Genomic DNA, 8,981 nt, shown 5'->3' with positions numbered 1-8,981 from the left:
GCTGACAATCTGGCATTGGCCAACGAACTCTGCAAGGTCCCTTTTCATACCGCCCCATTAACATAAATATCTAAGATCATGGTACATTTTCGTGGATTCAGAATGAACAGAATGTCGAACATTATGTGCTTCGCCCATAATTGGCCATTGCGGCCCTGCAACGTCAGGCACACATAATCCGCCTCTGTATAGCAATATCCATCAGGTGAAACCTCGAACTGGGTCTTTTCTTATCAAGGGTCGTCTCTCTACCATACCAGAATAGACTCCTTAAACTGACGTTGTTCTCCCTCTTCCATAATCGATGATTCTGCAACTTCTCAGACAAAAATTTCGATATCTTCAAAACCGACCAAACGGACTCCAAGGCTAGCCGACTGACGAGTTTTACAAACCAATTCTTTGTTTCTGAATATACACTGATCAATGCCGTCCATAGGTTCACGACTAAGTGCGTCTGCCACAATGTTAGCCCTTCTAGGGTGGCACAAAATATTAACGTCATAATCCTTTCAATAATTTGAATCATCTTTTTTGCCGCGAATTCGGCTCCTTTTGGCTTAAATATACTAGAGGCTCTTAGGGCCCGTATAAATGTCAACGCGGACCCCATATAATTAATGTCGCCATCTCTCTAAAGCATGAATCACCGTAGCTAACTCCAGATCATGAGCGAAATAATTTTCCCCTCGTGCGGTCTGAGCTGCCGGGGAACATAGGCTATAATCGGACCATTCTCAGAGAACTACATATTTCTGTCGATGTTGAAGGCCTAGGCCAGTCCTTTATCGCTTCAGTCTCCTGTATGTCAGTTGTTTTCATGTATACTTACTTTGCTTACTCTCCTTCGTTTCCCTCTCTTTGGGGTATACTCATACCATATTCGTATCTTTTCTTTCTAACCCACAACTTAATTATCTTCGTACGAAACCTTAACAGAATCATAATTACATAGTACACAATCTTATCCAATAGCTAACACTCAGATATCGTAATTAATATAACAATTTATCTTTTAATAATTACATCCTCCCTCATTGGACGATTTGGCCAAGTTATTCCTTCTTTCATACCCGTTCCTTGTCCGCCGTCCTGTTTTTCTCGATATCGGAATTACCTGATATGCACATGATTCATCATCCCATACCATAGTTTTCCTTTGTCCTGCACTACTACATTTTAGTTCGTTTTCGCAAATAATTCTCGTGCGTTACCCCGTTGACTCTTTTAGAGGTTCTACTTAATTACGTTTCTTACGGTTCACTTTTTCTGACATTTTTGATTACCTTCCACTCAATCATTCTCTTTTCTTTCCAAACGTCGTCATATTAGAATCTTCCAATCTTAACCGGTAGCAAAATGAATATCAGTTTAGTTCGTGACATCTGTACCATACTTTTCGCTTTGTCTCATAAATTCTGTCCGGTTAATGCTTTCCATATATTACAACAATGGCTATCAGGGTTCGCCAATCAATCGACACAGTCATAAATGGGGGCCCTACACATACATATATATATTACTACCATTTCTTTTACAATACATCTTCAATCACTTGTTCATACTTACTCTAGTTTTAGAGCTGCGCTGCTTTTTCTTCCTTTTTAGCAATCTAATCTGTCTCAGCTCACGTGACCCCTGTAAGGTTTCTAGCCATTCCACATATCCTAGTTCCCCTTAGGTTACCCCGAATTTCCCATTCGTCTCTTATATCTAGGGTTGCGAAAAGTTTATACATTTCCCAGGGGGTCACCCATCCCAGAATTGCTCTGGCCCTGGCACACTTAACCTTACCACGTTAACACATTTAGGCACGTTAAGGCCGGTATAATTACACTGATTTCCCCGCACAACCTGTGTCACGTAATTTATAACCAATCGGGGTCTTAACAACTCTCCAAAACGTTCTCGTAGCGGGTCCCACCCCGGCCTAACGAGAATTCTTTTACTTTTCTGACTTTATAATTACCGTGTCGCCCCCCCCCCCCTGTAAACCCTCAATATTACCTTCGTGTATACATATGATTCTAGACAGCCCACGAGTTTAAGTTTGTATTCCACAAACTCCATCTCCAACCAGTCGAGGAAAACTGATAAAACGTTACTGTAGGGTATCTTCCGACCACCAGCAAAAGAAAGCTAGAGTCCGACGAACTTCGCGGAATCTTTTAATACTTAATTCACATAATTTCCTCCACGTTTATATATATATATATCTATATATCTGAGTCGAGAGCGAACCGCTCAATTCTCAACTGCTTGTCATACGTTTTGTATTCTTTCAATTAGAGGAAACTTGATCGTCGGACATTGTTGCCCTTCACATGGGCTGTGCTAAAACAAAATGGGTTGGAACATATTTCTGGTCCCTCCGAATAAATTGCGAATTTTCTACTCGTATATGCTTTCTTGAGATAAAATCTTTCCCGATGAGGGCAATGCTTCTTACGAATGACATGGGGGTATCTCTTAAACTTTTAATCCACCATAATAGATTTATCCTATCGGTATCGACCTTTAAGACACGTTAAGAGTTTATATCTCATTTTCCTTTTCGTATTTCTAGAAAAAATTGGGCAGAGGTTCCCCTATATTTCTTACTACCCCAAAACCTGTACACAGGAAATACCAACCATGCCTCACAGGGCCAATACAAATACATATATACATATCATATCATGTCGCATCATAGCCACACAGGGCTAAAAATTACAGATAGAAGCATACAGATGTCGAGGCTTACCTCACATGCCCAACTCAACTGCACCTGCTACACTTTTCATGTTTATCTCTCTTTTCAATGATCGACCTTATGTTTTAATCGTACTTCAGAATACCTTACCCAGCATACGTCTTTCATACCATTACTTACCTGTGTATTGTGTAGCTTCCGATATTATCAATCACTGTCTTACGTCGATACCGTTCTCCAGCTGCATTCAAGGGTTAGTAAGAAAAGGAATTCATTTCCTACAGCTGGCTCTATTGCACGATCTAAGATCCAAAGAAAAGTAACACCCTAAATGCCCTGTAGCCTCCTGTTTATAGATGTGGTGCACAACACACCGATAAACAAGACTCTACGAGGCACGGCCTGTAGACATTCCGAGGACAAACCGCTCTGATACCACTTTTGTCACGACCCAGCCCCGTGGGCCATGATTGGCACCTTACTTGGGCACCCAGACAGACTTACATATCCAATTATCATATCCAAACTTAGCTCAGAGTTCACAATAGTTATTTTAAACATAATTTAAACCAAAACTTGTCTTAAGCGGTCGCATACCAAAAGATCATATCGGAACAAATAGAAGCGGCGGAATGCACATCGCCGATCATATGTACAAATATAAACATAAGGGCCATTTTGGCCACCATAACAGACGGACCGCATTAAGACACAGATCGTAATCGAACAGACACATATAGGACCCTCGATCCACAAACATGACTACAGGCCTCTACAAATACAAAACGAAAACATATGACGGGACAGGGCCCCGTCGTACCCCAAATAGTCAAATATACAGATACATGTACGTCACAAAAGATTTATACCGACATATGGGCTCCGAATCAAAAGGAGCACTCTGTAATAGCAGGACGGGGAGCCTACAGTAGTGGATCACCGGCGTCTGTACCTGCGGGCATGAAACGCAGCCCCCGAAGAAAGGGGGTCAGTACGAAAGATGTACTGAGTATGTAAAGCATAGAGTGCAGAAGTATAAACCATAACTGAAACCAAACAGGATACAAAAAAAAGGAATACTGACCAGTATATCAAAATCTGTACCAAAACGTATGTACATAATGCAGATAAAAATCATGCAAAGCTCAGGAACGTGGTCACCCCTCCGACGCAGGTGCCACACACAGCATAACACCAGAAGGTTCAAATCTCCGTACATCCCCGAACACACACATATCATCATAACATATCACCAGCCATATCACAGCATAACTCCAAACGGAACCCGGCACTATGGCGAGGTCTCGGGAACCGTAACACAGCATACGGCCGAATTAATCATAGGGCGCACGAATCATAACCAGCCCGGGAACCGGTGAACGAAATCATAATAAGGGCACGAGCGGAGTCATGAGCAAACAATGCAATTTACATATCAAAATACTTTTGCAAACTTGACAAAATCATATGTTGACTCATTAGTCAAAAATAGTTCGAACAATTAATCAAAACGAGGTTTATTTCACAAAAGTATTTCCAAAACGGTAATTATGGTTCAAAATATAATTTAGGACATCGTGGCAATCAAAACATTATTTTACAATAGCCAAGTTCATAAACAAAAGTCTTTTGCCGACGTTATACAAAAATGAGCCTTATAGGGCAAACAAAAGAGTTTCGGAGTTAGCGGGCCCACCTCGGGTCAAGTCGAAGTGGCGAACATGAGTTACGGACATTTGGGGTCTATGGGATCATACGTGGAGGTTTCGAAGCAAATCGATTACATTTACAAAAGTTTTGAACATATGGTCACTTTCCAACAAAATATGAGTTTTATATTTCAATTCAATTGAATGAATAGTACTCGATTTCCATTTCGGATTTCAAGGAACAGAATTGCCCCCGGGGCTCCAATATCGGCCTAGTATACCTAGGACATGCCAAAAGAAGGAATGGGGTAGCCTTACATACCTTTCTCACTTCTTACGCTTGTTCAAACTCGATTCCCGTTTCGTCCAAAATCTACAAATGGTCAAAGTTACCAATTAGGAATTTCAAGACTTAAGAATTCACTTAACTTCATATTTGTCTACCGAAATTTCGGCAGCACTTCCCCTATACATATAACACCCCCGAGGCTTAGCTCGGCTCAATATATATCAACAACACAGCCCACAATACCAAAGTTATCACGAATCACATCAAAATGGTTCTAACGTCAATATTCTTCTTTTCTACATAAAGCAATACTTCCATTTCAAGTTTCAAATTTCCAAACAAATCTCAAGGATTTTCACATTCATCATTAACCAAGATCATCCCAATATAATTTAGAAACATTTCATATCATTTGTACGAAATATTCGTACGATATACAAAATGTACAACTTTCCACCAAAGTCATAATTCATTCAAAACTTCTAATCTTTAACATACTTATTCATAACATGCTTCCATATCCCAAATTCATCAACAATTATCATAATTTGCACCTTAACAACTCCATTTTCATAATGTCATAAAATCATACTAAAACGACATAAACTTCTACATTCCATTTCAATGCAAACTTATATCATTTCATCTTCATTTGCATTGCAAGCATCACAATAACACAACTAACATGTTAAACCAAATTAATTCAGTCTCATTCCAACTTCAAATACCACACGGCCAACATTCAATTTTTCCATCTTCCATCAAATTCATTCAACTTTCATTTCCAATATACATTCCATCCTACATACAACTTGAAGGCAACATACAATTCAACTCATCACACCTATACATTACTACACACACACGGCCACACATACATATGCACACCCACTTTGCAAACTTTCATATTTTCATGAATTCTACTCACTTCCATATACTACAACACAAACAAACCTTCATAACATAATAACATGGAATGAATTCTTACCTTTCTCCCCAATCTTCTTCACTTAAACAAGTTGTCATATTGAAGGAATGAGTGTTCTTCCTTCCCAAACAATTGCACCAAGTTGTAAAGGGACCTCAATTTAGTAAGAAAATCAAAAGATACTAATTTTTAGGACAAGATTTTTTAGGGTGATTTTGGCAAGCCCTTGGCCGAGTATGCTCTCCATTTTTGCTCTTCTTGTTTTGTTGCTTCTCTCTTTCTTTGCTTCATGAATCTTCTAATAGATATGGACTACTTATATAAATTTTTGCACATGGAAAAATTAATTAAAACTTGGGTTGGGCCATAGTGCATGGCCGGCCACCCCATCTCTTTTTGGGCCTCATTTTGCTCTTTTATTTTGAGCCCAATTAATGAAAATTCTCGTTTTGTAATTCCCGAAACTAAATCCCGAAATCCCAATTTTGCCCTTAATCTCCTTCAACACTTCCACAACATTATTCTTTCATGCACGACTCTTATGTTAAATAAAATCATTTATAACCTTATTTCTTGCCAATCAAGATTGTTTCAAATTTTCCAAGGATGTAACAGCGCCAAACTTATACACAGGAAGCTACAGGGCATCTAAGAAATGTTGACCTTCTTTCTGTCTCAGATCGTGCGATAGAGCCCAGTCATAGGAAATAAGATTCCTTATACTAACCGTCGATTTTCGTAGACGCCTAGTGGTGACGAAAGAAGACAAGTGACGAGATGGCATGTTACAAAGGTAAGCCTGGATAATTGTTCTGTTACTCGGAACTGGAAGTCCTGGACGGTGGGAATATGATATATAGCCGCATGTTCTGTGAAGTATTATTGATATTTGTTACGTACAGACTGTGAAGAGTAGGAATGGTAAAGAAGATTCTGTAAGAATGGATACGCCTAACAGGAAGGCGCGTGGAAAGGAAATATTGCAAACCGGCAATAGGTGAGATGCGTTGTTCCAGAAAGGTTATGGGTTTGGCATGAAGACGAAGGTGCGATTACTATAATCGGGAATCTGGAAGCCCAAGCCAGGAGGTGGTCATACACACAGGCGGAAGGTGAACATCGGGAACCAAAAGGGTAAAACGGTAATTACAAAAGAAGGGACGTGTTACGAAAATGTTTTGGGAACTGTAAGACTTTGACTTGCTCCAGAGCATGCAATAAAGGTCATGTGAGGAAGCTTACGCGAAACTATCGGCATCAAGGCACCGAATTTCAGTGAAGCTTTTGGGTTAAGCGTGCTCAGGTGGGAGTAATTCCATGATGGGTGACCCCCTGGGAAATTGTTATGTCCCGTGCTTTCGTATAATTGGAAATCGAGAAATAAACAAGACTTGTTTGTTATAAGGAAATATTTTTGATTTTGGTAAATATGACTATGTTGGTTATGGAATCATAGATGTTAAGACATCGGGGAAGGCCGAGGGTAAATTTGGAATTTCGGAAATTAGTTTCGGGAATTACAAAACGGGACTTTTAATGAATTGGGCCAAGAAAATTGAATATAAAATTGAGGCCCAAAGTTTGTGGGGTGGCCGGCCACTAGGTTGGCCCAAACCCATTTTTAAATGTCATGTGCTATGCACATGACTCCTTGTGATGGATATATATCAAGTCTTGACTTGTAGTTATCAAGTAGTAGATCAAAAAAAAAAAATTGAAGAACACCAAGAGAAGAGGCTCTCGGCCGAAATAGAAAAGAAGAGAAAAAAAAATTGGCAAGCTTGATTCTAGCCTTAAAATCTTGATTTTCACATAGTTGTAAAGTACTTAAGACGCTCTCCGACGTGTTACAAGTAGTTTGGCGAAAGAGCGACGTTTACGGCAAATCGGAATTTCAAGAAAAAGGTGAGAAATCTATGTTTTATGTTATGAAATGGGTTTGTATGTTATAGTGATTGATGTTGCATGAAGATTGTGGGATGGTGTTGTGTTTGTGCATGGCGTGTGTGTGTGAAAAGGGTGTGTTTGGCCGTGTGCCCTTAGAAGGGGAAATAAATGTGAATTGATCTTGTTTAGTTTGTTTAGTTGCGTCGTGGTGGCCTTTATAACGTAAATGAATGATTAATGAATTGAATTGGCGTTGGAAAAGGAGTTCGGAACATTATCGGAAAGTATATACCTTTGGTATATTTGCGTATATCATTGTATATCTTTGATGCTAAAGACTTTAAATATGATTTATGGTTGATGTTAATGAATTCGGAATGAAACGACGCAAGTTAGAATGTTCGTCGTGACTTTTGGTGTTTTGAAAGAATTATGGAAAGTAATTGATTTTGGGCAATTTCGTGTATGGCTTGGAATGTGATGGCATAATCTTGAATGAGTAAATGAATACAATAATATGGATATAGATTTGGAATTTTGAAGTTTGAATGAAAGATTTCCAACTTGCGTAGCAAGGTAGACTTTTGAAGTTTGAATATGGTTTATATTGTTTGATGATGTTTGGGTTGTTGTTGTTGATGTATTTTGAGCCGAGCTAAGTCTCGGGGATGTTAGATTTATAGGGGAAATGCTGCCGAAATTTCGGTAGACAAAAATGAAGTTAATGGCATTTTTAAGCTTAAGAATCTCAATTGGTAACTTTGACCATTTGCAGATTTCAGACGAAACGGGACTTGACTTTTGGGAGAGCATACGACGTCTGTAAGGTATGTAAAGCTTCCCACTTCTTAGTTTGGCATATCTTAGTGTGATAGGCGAATATGAGAACCTCCGGAGCATTTCTGCTCCTCGAAACCGGATCCACAGAAAAGTTACTATTCATTCAATTCAATTGAAGCCTAAGGGCTCTATTTTGGCTAGAATGCCACCACTCGTCCGAAACCTATCGAAATGTGGTCGGGTAACTTAGAAATGATTATGTATGACCCTTTGGCCTGCAAATGTTCAGAAAATATGTTCGCCACCTCAATTTGACTCGAGGTGGGCCCGCTAACCCCGATACGCCCTATTTGTCTTATTGGGCTGTCCTTTTGAATAAAGTTTGAAATGATACCTTCGATTTTGGAACTTCCTCCTACGGGATGTGTTTTGATTATTACGATACGCTAAGTTACGTTTTGAGCTATACGTACTATTTTGAAAACGTTTTGTGAAATGAAACCTTGTATCGACTAAGTATTCGACTACTTTGTATTATGAAATGACTTATGGGATTACTCTGTTTTGAAAGACTATTTTGAAGTATGATTTGCATTTGTTTGCTCACGACTCCGCTCGTGCCTTATTATGACTTCGTTCACCGGTTCCCGGGCCGGTTTTGATTCGTGCGCCTTATGATAATTCGGCTGTATGCTGTGTTACGGTTCCCGAGGCTTCGCCATAGGGCCGGGTTCCGTTTGGATTTATGCTGTGATA

This window comes from Lycium barbarum, chromosome 1, assembly GCF_019175385.1.
Source record: "Lycium barbarum isolate Lr01 chromosome 1, ASM1917538v2, whole genome shotgun sequence".
Lineage (NCBI taxonomy): Eukaryota > Viridiplantae > Streptophyta > Magnoliopsida > Solanales > Solanaceae > Lycium > Lycium barbarum.
Note: the sequence above shows the minus strand (reverse complement) of the source record.